This window comes from Bombus huntii, chromosome 1, assembly GCF_024542735.1.
Source record: "Bombus huntii isolate Logan2020A chromosome 1, iyBomHunt1.1, whole genome shotgun sequence".
Classification (NCBI taxonomy): domain Eukaryota; kingdom Metazoa; phylum Arthropoda; class Insecta; order Hymenoptera; family Apidae; genus Bombus; species Bombus huntii.
Window position 1 is genome coordinate 12,546,074 of NC_066238.1, and position 16,509 is coordinate 12,562,582.

General features: G+C 45.1%; 1 protein-coding gene and 1 long non-coding RNA gene across 3 annotated transcripts in view; one reads left to right on the forward strand and one right to left on the reverse strand.

Moving 5' to 3' along the window:
- LOC126863571 (serine/threonine-protein phosphatase 4 regulatory subunit 1-like) overlaps nucleotides 1–16,509 on the forward strand; it is a 148,980-nt gene that overhangs the window by 1,350 nt on the left and 131,121 nt on the right. The window contains exon 1 of one of the 2 annotated variants that reach the window (XM_050613865.1): nucleotides 14,021–14,171. The exons of the other annotated variant lie outside the window; for it this stretch is intronic. The gene's annotated coding sequence lies outside the window, so the exon portion shown is untranslated. Of the gene's footprint in view, nucleotides 1–14,020; nucleotides 14,172–16,509 lie in introns of those variants that run through there. 2 annotated transcript variants of the gene reach the window in all.
- On the reverse strand, nucleotides 10,313–12,898 carry LOC126863769 (uncharacterized). The gene is made up of 2 exons (XR_007688976.1): nucleotides 12,595–12,898; nucleotides 10,313–11,601 (listed from the first exon to the last, which is right to left on the reverse strand). It is a non-coding gene; the product is annotated as an uncharacterized LOC126863769 (long non-coding RNA).

Consider the following 16,509-nt stretch of genomic DNA (forward strand, 5'->3'; position numbering starts at 1 on the left):
AGGGCATCCACCTTTCTTTCTTTTTCCTCCTCGTTCCCATGCATACAACCATTCTCACCAACTGTTGCTGCTGACTAACTCGTAGTTGGTTCTAATCGACTTTATCAAACATTCCAGAGGTCGTTTATCAGCTTGGCTCGCTTATATTTCCAAGCGCGACTAGATAGAAAAATATTTAAGGCTGTGCCCTTCGATCCTCGAGGCAACGACCCGATCCGAGATCGCATCGATCATGAGACTGTCACACGAATTCCTATCAATGAACTATTCTATCAATTTGAACGATTCATGAAATTTGTTCGATTTTTTCTCCTCGATCTCGCGGTGTTAGTCACGAACCTAATTAAATAATTCGTCTTATTTCATTCATATAATGATTCATATTCGGGGATCATTTAACGATTCATCTAGGATCCTGAGAAATCGTTATAGTAAGTGTTTATCGATTTAACCTCGCACAAGTTTTTTTACGTGAGTAATCCTTTGCGATTCATGACTCGTGTATCCTATTTGGTGACGTGCAACATTAGCACGTGACACACCGCTTCCTGATTCATACTTCCGACTTGAGCGTTCGTTCGATCATCAACTTAGCGCACGTAGAATTTTTGTATGACTTTCGCGTGTCGCCCACCTCGTTTTAGTCAATTTTGTCCGATTCACGTTTCCTCGAAAACTGTTTTCCCTGAATGACGTCGGATTAACTTTGACCATCGACGAAGGAAAGAATAGACATGACATCTTATGGGATTCCGCATCTCATGCTCTGAAATACCGACCTCGAAAAAAATCAGTATTTCTTACGCCCTCTACAATTTACTACGGCGAACATAGTAATTATGTTCAACTCAAACGTCGAAGACGATAAAATCAATAGTTAGGAAAAGATTTTCATTTGTTACATTCTTAAAGGGAGATCTGTCCCGCAATTGATAACAGCTGGCTGTGGTAGGTTACCTGTATCAGACAAATTTCTACCTTGTTTCTATATAGTATCTTCTGGTTTAAATGTATTAATATTGAACATACGCTCTGATCTCACAGAGATTGTAACTCAGTGTAACGTTTAGAACTTTATCTTATATATTGATCATATCAATATTTTCTCCTTTCTATGGATGGTTTTTTTTTTAATTAAACATATTTAACAGTAGCACGAAACGCAGTAAAATGTAACGATCATTTCAAGTTGTTATTATTCGATTCATTTATTTTCATCATTTTCATTTTATTATTCATCTGCGGTTCAATAAAAAAAAAAGTGTTCGAATAGACTATCAATTATAATGGAATTCGTCGAAATCATATTTACATCCAATGATCTATATCATAGAATTATATACGTATTTGTAATTTCATAGGAAAATTTAGTTTTAATTGTTACCACTACTAGCGTTCTTCTTTTATTCTATATTGAATCGATAATGTCGCATGTTGCACGAAAAGGGTAAGGGAGTCACCTAACCCCCCCAAATCGTAGGACATGAAAAAGCATAGCATGTCAGGTCTATCTTGTCTTTCGTCGGTGCCTTGACTTATTTCCGAGCGTCGATAACAATGGTTCCCGGCGTTCGACGTGCATCGTTCTTACACGATCGAACGAAACACGTTCGCCGAATTTTTCAAAGTCTGACATATGGCGATGACTACGTACGGGAACCACTACGAGCGATAGTAATCAGTCGCGATTATGCAAATGATTCGGTGACTGGCTGTGACAGCTAGCGAGTCGGACGTTTCTCGGGTATCAATGAATCCCTCTTTTCATTCCTGCTATGATACATCATCGCGTTTACGAGTTGCTTCGAGATTATTTACTAACTACGAAACACCTTTGAATTTTAGTACATAAGTAACGTGTAACGGTCGAATTGATGGAAAGTGTACTTTGCGATCTCATTGAAATTTTTTTTTTTTTTTTCACTTTTAACCGGTATCTTTAGATCATAAGTGACTGCATAAATAATTTATGTCTGAATCGAGTTAGGTGAATTAATTTCGGAGTATTCGATTTTCATTTTCTTCTATTCTGCATTATGGTACGTTACATACGGTACTTATATGTAGATACTATTGACCTCTATCACGTAAAACATAAAACAGGAATTAAATAAAGTAGACTGAAATTAATTGACTTAACCTAAACTCGTATAGGTAACTTACCATCCGATACTAATCGAGGATTAAACTCGTAGAAATGAATGCAACGTTTCCAAACGATTTACAGCTTGTCTAAAGCTTCTCGTAGAAGGTATATACAGGATGACCGATCATAACCATAGACGCAACGAGATCGATCGAACTCCAACAGGTACAAGAGTTCAGCGAATCCTTGCGAAACATTTGCCGCGAAGAAAGAGAGCAGTCTATTTAACTGGCGCGTACGTTGCTCCCCATTCTGTGTTTGCGTTTATCGGCAAAGTGATCTCTTTCTCTCTTTTCTTTTTCCTTTCTTTTTTTCTTTTCTCCCTGTACCGGTACGACGTAGACATCGGACGAAGAGGATAGGAAACGGATAAAAAAAAGAAGGAATGGGAGAGCCATAGGACGAATATAGGTGGATATACAGAGAAACTTTAATTTCTTGGCATTGTGAAGAGTTCCTTGCCCTTTCAGCCTTTTCAGTTCGGTGGTCTGTTTTTGATAGGAGGCCACGTCGTCTAGACACACCGGGGGTTGCCCAGCTTTTATAATCGCAACGAAATGCACCCCTCCGTGCTCGACGCAAAAATACCGGTTTTTTTCTCCCTGATTCTGTCTCTTTCTCTCTTTCGCTCTATCTTTTCCCCGCTCTAACGTTGAATTTCTCTACCCCCTTAGCCTCGTCACCCCTTCGTTCCGTAGCGTCGTGCCGCCGCGTTACATTAAAATGATTTATTCTCTTTATTAAATTCACATTCGAGGCTACGAGAGCACATTCTCGACTCGCGTGAATCGAATCTCGAGACCGGATGCAACCAACGATATGTGTCTCCTCCGGTGGCGGCGACCTGCCCGTGTGTCTCGACCGTGCACAGGATAGGCTTCCCTTTTTCTCGGTCGAGAGGGGTAGTCAAAGGTCACGGAGGGGCATAAATTTTTGTCCTTTTTATCCGAGAAGATACTGTATCTCGTTAGCGATCGTAACCGTATTTACTCTTGCACCATATCGGTTGCCTCGTTTAATCGTCGACGTTTACCCTCCGTTTATCTGCAGTTATGGATTGTTGGCAGATAATTCGTTGAAACGGATCGTATTTGACTTGCACGTTGTTTAAGGATACCTTCAGACACTTTACCGAACGATAAGGTTGCTTGATTAGGATAAATACACGTTTAGGATAAATACGGTAATATACACGTTTTTAAGGCCCCTTACCACTACGCGTAAACCGCTTGCTTAAAACTACACGTGCATCTTCTCTTCTCTATTATTATAATGTCTAACATAAAACGTTGAAACATCCCTCAAAGAGTATTGGTAGTTTGGTTAACTAGGAAATATCGAGCACGTTCAAACTACGTGATTCTAATTATTATCGATGAATTCTTTTCACAGGGCGATTTAACGATCGAAAAGTTCATTCGTTATTCAGCGACTGTCCAACGAATATCGAAACACCCCGTATAATACATTGATCGAAATTACTAATATCATGAATTAGGAAGCGTCGAGTACATTCAAGTACCTAGGAGTAATTTACTATTATCGAAGAATTTTTTGACAGGACGATCTAATCTGAAAATGTTCGTGATCCGCCTATTCTAAGGCTGTGCAAATTCACCCCCTGTTCCGGCGGATGCGACGAGCAAGACGAGTGAAACCGAGCCGAGCGGTGGCGCCTCCTGTCGTCAGAACGGACGCTCGAATGGCGGCCCGATTATTACATGACATTCCTCGAATACCATCCAGACCTCCCTCGTCTCCGCCGGCAAGCAGTGGAGGCTCCTTCTTCTCCTTTGCCCGTTCCCCGCCACCTCCCTGAATTTCTTTCTCTCTGTCTTTTACATCCCCATACGTGGCTACACTAAGCCTTCCTGTCTCTTTCTCGCGTCTATCACGTTCTAGAGAACCGAGAGTAGATCTCCTAAGAGGCAAAAGGCTTCGGGCTCCAAAATAGGCCCGCGATACGAATGATAAAAGCACCCCCTTCTGCCTTCCTCCACAGGCCACTGCCTCCACCCACGCCATCTCTTCCCCTCGACAGCCCCTCAGCCCCTCTCACCGAGGCGTCTTCGTTTCCTTTACATCCTGCCGTCGCGGAGGAAGCACGATCGAGAATCAGCCGCGCCCTGTCGAGAGGGAAACACGCCCGGACCGCGATATTCCGGCTCGACGATTCCGTGAAAAAATGGCCGTAGGATCGTACAAGAGGCTATAGGAATCTTTGTGCCGCGACGATTCCTCAACGTATTTTCTTTCTCTCGTCCTAATTCATGCCTTTACACTTTCACGATATTTCTGAAAATATCATAGAATCTTTGTTACGTCGCGATCGATTCTGAGGGATAATATATCTTCGGACAAGCAGACGTTTAATCGTCAGTTTGATCGAGTTTAATTATTGCGAGTAGACTATCGTTCAAGGTTAGCTTCGTTCGACGAGCATGATTTTTCTTAATCGTAATGACGTTTTCTTTTCGTAACGATTAAGGTGATGGTAAAAGACCAAATGCGTTAGTGCAAATAGACGGCAGCAGTGACGACGACGACGACGACGACGACGACGACGACGACGACGACGACGACGACGACGACGCCGGACGCGGTGGCGGTTGCGAGCTATACGATCGATTCGTGGCCGCCTTCTATTGTCGCTGGCTCTGTATGTAAGGGTTTGCAGTAACCCCCGGAGAAGGACGTTGGCTGACACCCCGTTTAGAGAAAGGGAAAAGACAGCGAGAGAGAGAAAGAGAGAGAGAGAAAGTAGTGGTAGTAGAGATAGTACGATTCCTCGTAAGCCACGAGCGAACCCATTCATAAAGACGGGGCCGTGACTAACGAGTAAGGAGAAACGAGCGCGAGCCTGCGTCTCTCTGTCTTCCCTTTCCCCCTCTTTCTTTCTTTACTTTCATCTTCGGCCTTTCTCTCTCTTTTTTCGTATCGATTTCCTTTGCTCCATCGGCTTCTTTTCTGCCGGGTGTTATTGCACCCGGTAACGAGTCGAATTTTTCCCTTCGTTCCTCTCCTCTTTTCCGTTTCCTGGTTACTCTCTCGCGTTACTCTTCCGCCCTCTCCTCTCGCCTCTCGCCGCTTACCCCCGCGATTTCACGCTGGTGGTTAATTAAAAACGCTTTGCCGCGACGAGATCCGCCGACGAATTTGATAAACGAGCCCACGCTTCCACGAATCGATCGCGAGACCGTGTACGGGGAAAAAAGAGGAGAACACGCGCAGAAAAAGTCACCCCTAGCTTGGATTTATCGATCGGAATGGATTACACGAGGTTGGGCACGCGCGCGCTCGAATTCGATTTCCCCCGGAAGCGATCGGTCGCGGCCCTTCGTTCCGTCGCGGTTTTTGCGGCACGTCACGGGAAACCGTTGTTGCGTTACGTTCGTCCGCAAGAAACCGTGTAAATTGTAGGCACGCAACGGGCGGTAGAAAAGAGGACTCTCGCGAAGTGATGACAACGAGAAACGTCGTCAGCCTTTCTGGTCTTTGTGCGGACGCTTCCGCGTTCCATCACGTGGACCGACCTCCGGGAAGGACGCGACATCATCGATAACGACCGCGATGGTGCTAGGTTCTTTTTCATCCGTCTCGTTCTCAGAGAAGAAGCTTCCCAACGTCGTTGTGATGGCATTGTTCCGAGCTATCGGTAACGACCGGAAGATTCTGCCTTAAAAGCGGAGTGAGTCTTCTCACCGGTGGCTGACTCGCGGTACATAGATGGCAAACGAGCGTGTTTTTCCTCGCGTCGCGATAGCCCTGATCGCTGGATCGCCTCCTTCTCCTACCTTGTATCGCCATGTTTTCTTGTATTTTGATGGCGAGAATGTCGCACGCTGTCGAGCCACTTAAGAGACTGTTTAAGGTTTTTTTTTGGGGGTAATCCACGGTTCGAGAAAAAAGTTTTCAGAGGGCGGTTCCGTGGGATAGCCAGGAAGATAGTAGGAACGCGAAACGTCTTACCTGATCGGGCAATATCGAGATAACCCTTCGAGAGGGACTTTATTACGACGCTAGGGAAAGTTTTGATTGGGTTACAAAACTCGTTCGCTGAGGGATCGATGGATACCTCGGAAACGGAAAAGCTCGATGTAAACGCAACCCTCCTCTGGTCGCTACGTCCTCTTCCGTCTCTCCTCGTCCTCCGGCAACCCCGGCCTTGGCCCAACGTTCGATGGAAACCAACAGCCCTTCGCTCGCTTTCGGCCATTGCACGGGGGAACAGAAGAGGAAAGAAAAAAAAAAAAAAAAAACAGAGGGCGAAAGAGGAAAAAACAATCTAGCTAATTTTTCTACCGCATACAAGGGCACTGGGACAACCACTGCGAGACTAAAGCGTCACCCCACCTTTCGTCCATTCAGTCGTCCTTCAAAGGGATCAAAGGTACACGTCCAACCTTTATCTCGCTGAAATCGTCGAGCCACGCGTATCTACGAAAGTACTTACTTTCGTAGCATCAGAATTTCCTTTCCGTATTGTTTCTAATTTCCTCGCTCTCTTTCGCCGTTACTTCTCCGTTTCTACCTGTAAACTAGCCAATTCGTTTCTTTAAAATCGTTTAAACTTCGCACGATAATTTCCAATTCTCCATCATTGAATTTTATTCTTTCCTTTGCCTTCTCTGTAGTCCGTGTTGTTGCACCCTTAGTATACTACTTACTTGCAGCCACACCTTGGTTGCATTTTACAGTTTCGTCTTCTTCGATGGAATATCTAGTTACCGATACGTGATCGCGTAATTATTACCGTATACGTGACTTTCGAGGATTGTCGGTGAACCTTATGCTCACGTAGGCGACTCGTACATCCGATTTCGCTATCGAACGAGCGTGCTGAAGAAACAAAATCGGCTAGCCAGGTTAGCCGGTTAAGGGACAAACCGGAGAGCTCGGGTGGTAGCTGGAATCGCGACGATAACGCGTATTGATAACACCGAGTTTATTCAAAGAACGACTAGACGAGGTGTCCCATTAATCAAATCTAAATGGTGGAGAATGGTAACGTAAATGCAACGTGAATGTAACGTAAAAGTACGGTCACAACCTTAAAGTATAGGAGCGTGTACAGCTGGTGCGTTATCAGGTACCTTTACATGGGCAGGCAGGGAAGAAGGGAATAGATAACGAAGAAGGATGTCGTAACACCTTCCTCCTTGTCACCCTCGGTTCCCTCACTGTTCTCTTCTCGTTCCTTCTTGAATACGAAAATAGGGACGCGACGACGCACACGAGCCGGCTTTTGTCTTCGTTTCCTTTTTCTCCCTTCGGAGCCGGTCGGCCGATTAGGCAGCGCGTGTAAATGTGGAAACTAGCTTCTCAATGGACGAGCCTGGCATTCTTCGCCTCTTTTTTAGGCACGTGTCGTTTGTGTGTCGCACATATATGCATTCCACACGTGGGTGCGTAAAGTGTAAATAAAATTCCAGACGCTGGCGTACCTAACGGCGACCAACGACGTAGTCGAGGAAAATTCGTGTCTCGCGTTACTCTGGTGACGTGCGCGGCAGCACATACACGCTACGACAACGGAATTATCGTCGCGTTAAAGTTTTAATGGTACGGGTCTCTATGCTGGTGTTGGTAGATCGTGCGAGAGAACGTTCCGGTATTTTGGAACGATGACGAACGTGGAAAACACGATCGGTCAAAGAGTCGCGAATAAAATACACCGGTGGCGAGCGTATTTCGTCACCGGGAAGTAATTACGTCACTGTCGGGCGCGTCGGGCTCTCGTGTGCCGTACAGGCAGAGAGAGAGAAAATCGATCGGCGCCGTACGAGTCGAACGTCATTTCATGTATTTTTAAAGCTTTTCCCCCCTGACGATTTAAGCGGCGGGTGGCAAGTGACGAAAGAGAGCCCGGACGATGAGATCGAGGTCAAAGCTCGAAGCGGCACGAGAAATTTCGTCCCTGGAATGTGCCGGTTCCCGCGCAATTGTTGCGACAATTTAACGCCGTTGTCTCCATCTCCTCCTTCGTTATCTCGCCAACAAGTTAATCTTTATAAATAGCTCGAGCCACGGTTATATTTAATCCTGACCCTCGTGGTCCGTGTTTCTGCGTTGATACCTCTCTTTCTCTATCTCCGCTTGTCTCCCGTCTCGCGTCTTTAACGTTTTCTGGAAAATCGGAACGCGTTCGATAACTACGAGATTTTCTACGCTCGAGTGGGAATTTCTAAGACGAATGGAATCTCCGGTAAATCATCCAGCGGAAGGATAAGGTCGTGAATGACGCGAGATTGAACATTCATTAAGAAAGAGTAATTACGTGCAACGTCTTCGTTATACGAGGCAATAATTTATTAAAATTTCTCTGTGACCTTTCCACGATATCTGACCCGGTTCACCGAAATATCATGTACTCGCGGAACTAGCGCGCCTTTCTGAATAATAGAAGAGCTTCGCGCGAATATCCATCCATCCAATGTCCCAGCCGAAAGCCGTTTTTATCATCGTTACCGTTTCTCGCTTGCTCTCCTTACCGACATCGTTTCTCGTGGTCCTTCGGTTAACCTAAATTCAGACACGACTGCTAATCGATCGGCCTTACACGCCTCTCTCCCTCTTCTTTCGTTTTTTCTTTTATCATCCCTTTCTCGCGTTCCAGCAATACCGGCTTCTCTGTCGCTCTCTGTCGGCCAGAAAATTTCGCGCGATCGATCGATCCACCGTTCTAATTTCGATTCGGGGCTGTGGGCCTCGAGCGCAACCCCGCAGGCCTTCCAAATCAACGTTACCTGTATGAATTTTATTTCACGAGGACGATCGTGTTTCCACGGTGTTGGTATCGGTCGAACCGAAGTCGATTCTCGGTTCACGAAACGTTTTCTGACGAGCGGACTAGAAAAGTCCACGCGAATTAATCTTGGAGCTCGACCGACAATAAAACCGGACTGTCCTTACATTCCTGGGCAGTGTGTCGCCCGCTATTTTAAGCCCGGAGTTTAATAAACTTACGTCTCTTAATTAGACCTACTTCTCTCCTCCTCTATCGTCTCCTCTCTCGTTTCTCCTGTCTACATCTGATTGGTAAACGGGTTGAACCAACCGCCTCGATCCAATCGTTATCTCTTATTGTTAGCGCGTACTGTTAAATGTTCTAAACAAAACTCCAGTCTCTCTCAACTTTTGTGATATACCGTTTAAAACAATTATATTTCTATCGTATCAAAACATGGATTTTTTATACTCGTTAATCGTATTCCTACATTTCTTTTTTTTTTCATGATAAAAATCAATTTTTATAAGAATATATATGTAACTCCCTTTGCTTGTGTTCGCTTGATCGGTGCAATGAAATTGGATCATGGCAGTAATCTACTAATTGTTTCGACTAATATGCATGCGTTTTCCCACAGTGGCTCTACACGAATTTATCTTTATCCCTGTGCGTAGAGGAAGAACGTAGTTCAGATTTTTATATTTCAAGAGTGGTTAGATACACTGTTGAGACGCACGAGATTAGATTAGGGACTTACTTTTCAACGAGAAAAATTGTTCGTTGGGTTTTAATCGTACGATACGAAACGCGCGTCCTTCGGATTATTCTATTCCTTACTTTATTTTCTTCTATTCGTAAGGACGTAGAATTTCTTTCCTTCGTAGTTTTTTTTTTTTTTTTTTTTTTTTGTAATATCTGTTACCGCATCGTCTCCCGTATTCGATATATGGAACGGAGAAAATAATTAAAGACACAGCGACCCAGTGGGAACGAGCGCGTAATGATAACTATCTCGTTGCAGTTTCAAACAAAATATTACTGCTCCTCGCTGATTAATCATCGGTACGTGGGATCGAGTGCTCCGAGAAATCATTCGCAATATTTGCTCGGCAGAGTACTCGCGAGGTATTCCGTCCTCTCGTTTTTTCTTTTTTTTTTTTCTTCCTTCCTCTTTTCTCTGTTCCGCTCGCAACGCCACGCGAGTTTACGTGTACGTCGTATTACGGCACTGCGCAGCGTACGCTCACTATTCTATGATACAATCAATGAATGACTGACTGCGTGCCGTGACGTGGCTGAGCTGGTGACCGTGATGACTTATCTCGAGCTCTTTCCCTTTTACTTCCCCGCTCGTACATTCATTTTTTCGTCCTCTGTTTTTTTTTTTACACGAAAAACGTCGGTTGTGTATCTAGGCGTAATTAAAATTCAAATGGAAATTGAAATTGATATTTATTGCATACGCTGTACAGTTGTACAAATTTCTCGATAACATTTCGATATTCCGATAGCGAGGCGAAGTAATTAAAAATTTTAATATACAAAACAGGAAAGGTAGAAACGTACGATGGAAAAATTTATCAGTGAACGAGTATCGTATCCTTCTTTGGCTAATCTCGAATTTGGTTGCAAAAGGGCGCAATTTCTGTGGAGTAGCCGCTGTCGGTTTTCATGCCACGATGAATTCTTCGCGCGAACCGTTTAACCGAGTCTGGTTTCACCGCTAGCGAACGGCGGAGAAAATGAGCGAGATAAAGAGAGAAGAACCTGCCGGGCACATGGAAAAAGAGAAAGAGAAAGCCGAATATACGTTGCCGGCAAAGTGTGCCTTCCTACTCCCGGTAGTTTTCTCTGCTTCCCCTCGCTTCTATATTCGTCCGTTTCTTCTCCCTTTCTCCTTTCATCCGGTGCACATTAGCGACGTGAAACGTACGTTCTCCACGGCAGACCGCACGCCACGATGCAATCAATGAATGACGGTGTGGCGCGGCGCGCGCACTGACCGTGATGACTTTTCTTATCTATCAGTAGTCTCTCCCTCCGTTTTTCCTCTTTCTCTCTCTCTTTCCGAACCCTATTCCCTTATCCGTTCTTTCACGTAATTCGTCTCTTTCCCTTCGTTACGACCTCGCTGCTCTACATCTGTTTCTTCTTTCTCTGTCTACCTCTCTGCCTCTCTTTTTAAAAGTCTTTCTCGGTCGCTCCCCTTTTACGTTTATACTCGCCTCCTTCTCACTGAAGCTCCCTTTTTTCCCTCCTAGTCTCTCGCACGCTCTACCTCCTCCGTGTTCTTTTCCCTTTTTTTTCTTTTTTTCTTTTCTCGTTTCTTTTTTTTTCACTCTCGTTCACTCTCTTCCTGGCCTCCCACCCCTTCATCCGGTTCACATTACGCACGATGCGTACGCTGACGGGAGTACGAGAAGGAAGCGCCTCCACCCTTATCGCGGCAACAGTGCTCGCCCGAGGCGCACTTAAAAGGTGTTCCTAATGACGGTCCTGCGACCGTATTTTAAGGCGCCGCTCGCTCGCTCGTTTCGCGAATGGACAAGCCCTGCAACGTCTAGAGACGTTTTACGGACACTTTCGTGAAATCGTGAGCAAAACACGGCAAATTGATAACGATGAGTATCGAAGGCGTGGTCGTAAAGGTGCAAATATAGATGGAAAGCTGTGCGACTTGTTTATATTTATAGAATACGTGCCGTCACCACCAAGTCTTCGTTTCCTATAACAGATGTAATGTTTGAAAGCCGGATCGATAGGGTATTGATAGTTCGAATAAATATGAACGTCTCTTGGAGACTCTTTCCTCGTTACTTTGCTGCGTAACGAGAAATTATAGTACAAAGTGTTATTTTCTTAAGGAAGTAAGCAAATAAAATACACTCCGAGTTCAGTTTTAAGTATTTCAATATTTAGCTATGTATCATTAGGCAAACAACCCTCTATGAGATAATCCGATGATTATTTTTCCATCGAAGGGAAGACACATACCATATAAATTTATCATGATCATAGAATATCATGCTGCTCGTACCACGAAATAACAGCTATCCTAATTACGAACTAGGAACGCTCAATGTCCACGGATATTTCATTCGTCAAAACGTTCAAATATGTAACTTCTTATCGTCGTATATATTTCGATCTGCGGATGTTCCAGTCATCAGAACACTCGTCAGAACACGTATACAGTGTGAGATTAGACTACTAATAGGCTATAAGTTAGGCTATAGGGTATAACTGAGAAGTGCAATGAGACTCAAGCAAGAATTAGTTTGAAAAATTCGGAATAGGACCGAAACAAAGTATACGCGGTGGTGAAGACTTGAAACAAGCAGCGGAGCCAAAACGTCGACTGCCATGCGAATTTTATATATTTTGCTTTGGGTGCCGCAATAGCCCGAAATACATTACACCAAAACATTTAACTTCTGCAAAATATTATAACGTATTTACACACTGTTTTTTGACAATGTTACCTAAATCGTTCACGTTCTTGAATATTCCTCGGTTTATGAAATTTATATATATTTTACCTCGATCGTCCTAGAAAACCGAATAACGAGATAGCCGATATGTTAACGCCCACGCTGTATAATCGTAACTAACGAACGACTAACATGTAGTGAGATTTGATCAAGATTCGATCGAAAAGTCGGGAGCGGTGCCGAAAGTACACGCATATTACTGTAAACAAGTAGCGGGGCCGACTAACCGGAGTGCAATAGTAGTATAGCGGTTCCGTGGCGTAGTGGTGGTGGTTGGCGGCGTCGTCATCCTCGTCGTCGTTGTTCTCATCGTCGTCGTTCTCGTCGTCATCGTCGTCGTCGTCCTCAGCGTAGTCCTCCTCATCGTCGTCTTCGTCGTCTTCGTCGTCGTCGTCGTCGTTGTCGTCGTCGTCGTCGTCATCGTCGTCGACGGTCGGTGACTATCGATCGGTGGCGGGCGTCGGCGTCGGTGCCGCGCGGTGGCGCCCCCGTCGTTGTCGGAGGACGGCGACGGCGCTCTGCCTCGGTTGTCCGCCCCTGGGGGGCGGAGGAGGGGGCGGCGGGGGCACCGACACGCAGACCAATCATGCCTTTGGTGGAGCCGGCAAGAGCCCGGCGTGTACGTGAGTCCGCTACACTAAATGCGGATTTATCAGTCGACGAGCCGCGTTCTTGCTGTAAAACTTTTCATTCCCGATCCACCTTGGCTTTTTTCCACGATCGCGATCGACACGGTGAGAGTCGCGCCGACCGTGAAACAGTGTCGACGTTCACGTCGAAACGATCGAGCGATTCGCCAAGGCGTTCCCGCTGCGGCGCCCCTTTTTTTATTCCGTGGGGGGCGTTGGAGAACGCGAGAACAAGGATGCTGCTTCCTTCGTGCGGTTATCTCGTCGGATCGTCGATGAATCACGTTGTTCGCGAGTTCTTCGCTATGACGGAGTTGGACGATCGAGAGGCTGACACTGGTACACAGACGAGGAACGGATAAGTGAAAAAGTGGCATACTAGTCGGACATCGAGGAACCCCGCACGATGTGAACGACGGAATTCGGATAATTTCGGTTGATTTTGAAAGTAATTTTTGGCACACGGTTTGTACGAGGAAGAGATTCGTCGAATACGACGAACGTACAAACGAAAGAATTTGTATACAATAACGCACGCTTTAAGATAGTAGAGTGTGCTTTGATATAGTAGAGTGTAAAAAAGTCTCCGAGTACGTGACGCATCATGGAAATTCCGATGCGTAACGGTAAGGAAAAAATGAGACGCGTGGGAAAGAGGCGGAAAAGTATGGTTGGTTTTATTTTTGGAGCGAGCGAAAAATGGCATTGTAACACAGCCTTAAACGCGGAAAAGGTGGCGAGGATCTCGCCGGCCACGCATGGCCGTTTCGCCCGAAGGATGTCATAAAATGCCGGCGTAAGGATCCATCTCGACGGCCAGTAACCATTTTCTATCGTCCATAATGCGATCGTAGCTCTTTTCGACGAGACGCAGAGACTAGAAAAACGAACGAAGGAACGACGGTGAAAATGCTGCGAAACCAGGATAATAAAAGAGATTTCGCATAGAGAAATCGCAGGCTGTCGTGACTACGCCAGCAGCATCTCTCTTGCCTGTAGTTTCGTACCTTGTGATAATCGGATTGTGTTACTTTACGAGGGACAGACGTGTGATTGACGCGAGTGCGCGGTCTTTTCTCTCGAAAAACTCACGCAACGATGTTTATAGTGAGGATGCCTGCAATGACACGTGGATACATGAAGAAATCGTCAGGTTGTTTCACAGGATCGGAAAGGTGAGCGAATATTACTCGAGTAAAGAAATTAAACTCGTAGTTTTCCACTTTGAAATAAGAAACGTAAAACGCCGCACGATGTGCTATGCCGAATCGCCTATAGCGAGATTATATAACACCGTAGAGAATCGAAAAGTACGCGTCAAACGTGCATCACTGTACACACGAATCGATGAATCGTTCTTGCTACTGTAACTCGCGTCACTATTTGCCACATATTCCATATATGAACATACGTGTAAAAATCCAATTGCTATAAGAAATTGGTGATCGACCCACGGTTGCGCAATAATCGCGATATTTCTGCACGAGTAACAGAAATTATAGAGGAGATTAAAGTAAAAACAAAGTTTACCTGCGCTTTCATAACAGCCGGTCGATTAATCGAGTAAGTGGTCGAAATACGACTCGTTACCGTTTTTTTCCTCTCGGTGGGGATAGGTACGCGTGAAAAGAGGAGCGAAAATCGGTGAGAGAGAATGTGCATGGTGTGGTGGATAGCGAGAGGAGCGAGAAAGACAGAAAGGAAGTGGAGGAAGAAAAATAAAAAGGGACAAGCTACCGCGAAACATCGACAAAAACAAATGTTCTCGTCGCGGCTAATGAAACGCCTCCGGGAGCGAGAGAAGAGAAGCGAACAAGGAAAAAAGGTCGGGAGGGCGAAACCGAGGAAAATCGATGTAAAACGTACCGGAAAAGGGGTTAAACAATCAGTCGCCGGCCGAACGAAATGGGTTATTTCGCGGTGGACGATGTTTTAGGTGTGGCGAAAGGGAAAAACCTGTCGATTCCTTTTGTTTCCCGTCCCGAGCCGGATAGTCCGCCAAGAAGATGCTCTCTCTCTCTCTCTCCCTTCTTGATTTATCGATCTGTCCGCTTTGTCGTGCCACTTTCCTTTCGTTTTTCTTTCTTTTTTCTTCCGCGCGAGACAACGATAATTAGCAAGAGGATTGATTCAAGGGTTGAAGCGACCGAGCAACTTCTCTCTGCACTTGGTCGCTTTGAAGCCTCGACGAGAAAGCAGTCGCAAGAGGGAGAGAAAGATAGCTCGTAATGGTTTGTTATTGATCTATCTCGAAGACTTACGGTTTTCCTTCTTTCTTTCGTTGTTCGTTTCCCAACGTTTTACGATTGCATGACGGGGATTGGTTCGTAAGGAAGAGAAATATCTTCGATAGCAGGGAGAGAACGTATCGGGGGGAAACCGCGTACGAATTTTCTCCGCCCCTTTCTTCTAATTGCGTGTCTCGAAAGGGCGAAACGAAAAACGTAACGTCTGTTTGCTCCTATTGCTGATTTTCACACGGGGAACTCGACGATAAAACAGAGTTTCAAGAAGAGAGAAAAAGAAAGTGGAGGAGCCGCTGTGAAATCTTTCGTGGTCACAAGGCTCGATTACGGGGAAAGCTACTTTGCCAAAAAATTGAAGCTAATTGGGACCTCGTTAAGCGCGAGAAAACGAGAGAATTCGTTACCACTAAATTCAAACTTTTTATCCATTTTTTCTCTCCTCGACTTTGCTTATTTGTTTCACGTTTTCTTTGCTTTCTTCTTGTTTCTTTTCCTTTTTTTTCTTCTTTTTTTTTTTGTTAGCGTCGTAAATACCAAGCGTAATAGGCAGACTTACACACCCTTTTGACCTTTTCGTTGTTTATCCTATTTCTCCGGCTGCGGAGGCTCTGATTCCAATGTTACAGACTCATCGTTATATCTACAAAGCAGTAATTATACCGCGACGTAAACGGAAACCTGACGGTTACTCTGGTAGCGCGTATATATTATCGTTAGGCGGTCCAAATATACGCCAAACGCATGCTTAATCGCTTTCTTCCGCTTTTGCCTTGAATACCGTTGTCGTTCGTTAACGTAATTAAGAAATTTCGCGAACTATGTATAGAATACCGCGTAACGATCGTACGATTGTCACGGACACGTACGTTCGTTCCAATAAATCTTTTCGCTGTTCTAGGACACCGAGCGTTAATCCTGCTCATTGTTTTACCGCGTTCCACGTGACCATTAACGGTCACGTTATTTTAACGAGCGTCGGAAAATGAGCGTTATATAATTGCATGTATCGATACGAGAGGCTGCGTGTATCGTTATCGCATCTGTGACCGACTTATTTTAAATCTATCCACAGTCAATCTTTGAAAATAAAATATTCATCGAAAGGTGTGCCTCGCGAATAGATGCTGTCTCTATCTTTCGACGGCTATTCCGGTCGTGCGTAGACGTCACCGAGAAATTCGATTATCCGATCGGGAACATCCATCGGGGAATCGTGGGAAACTGACGCGCTTGACGTCATCCACTACCGATATCGTGCGCAGACCTA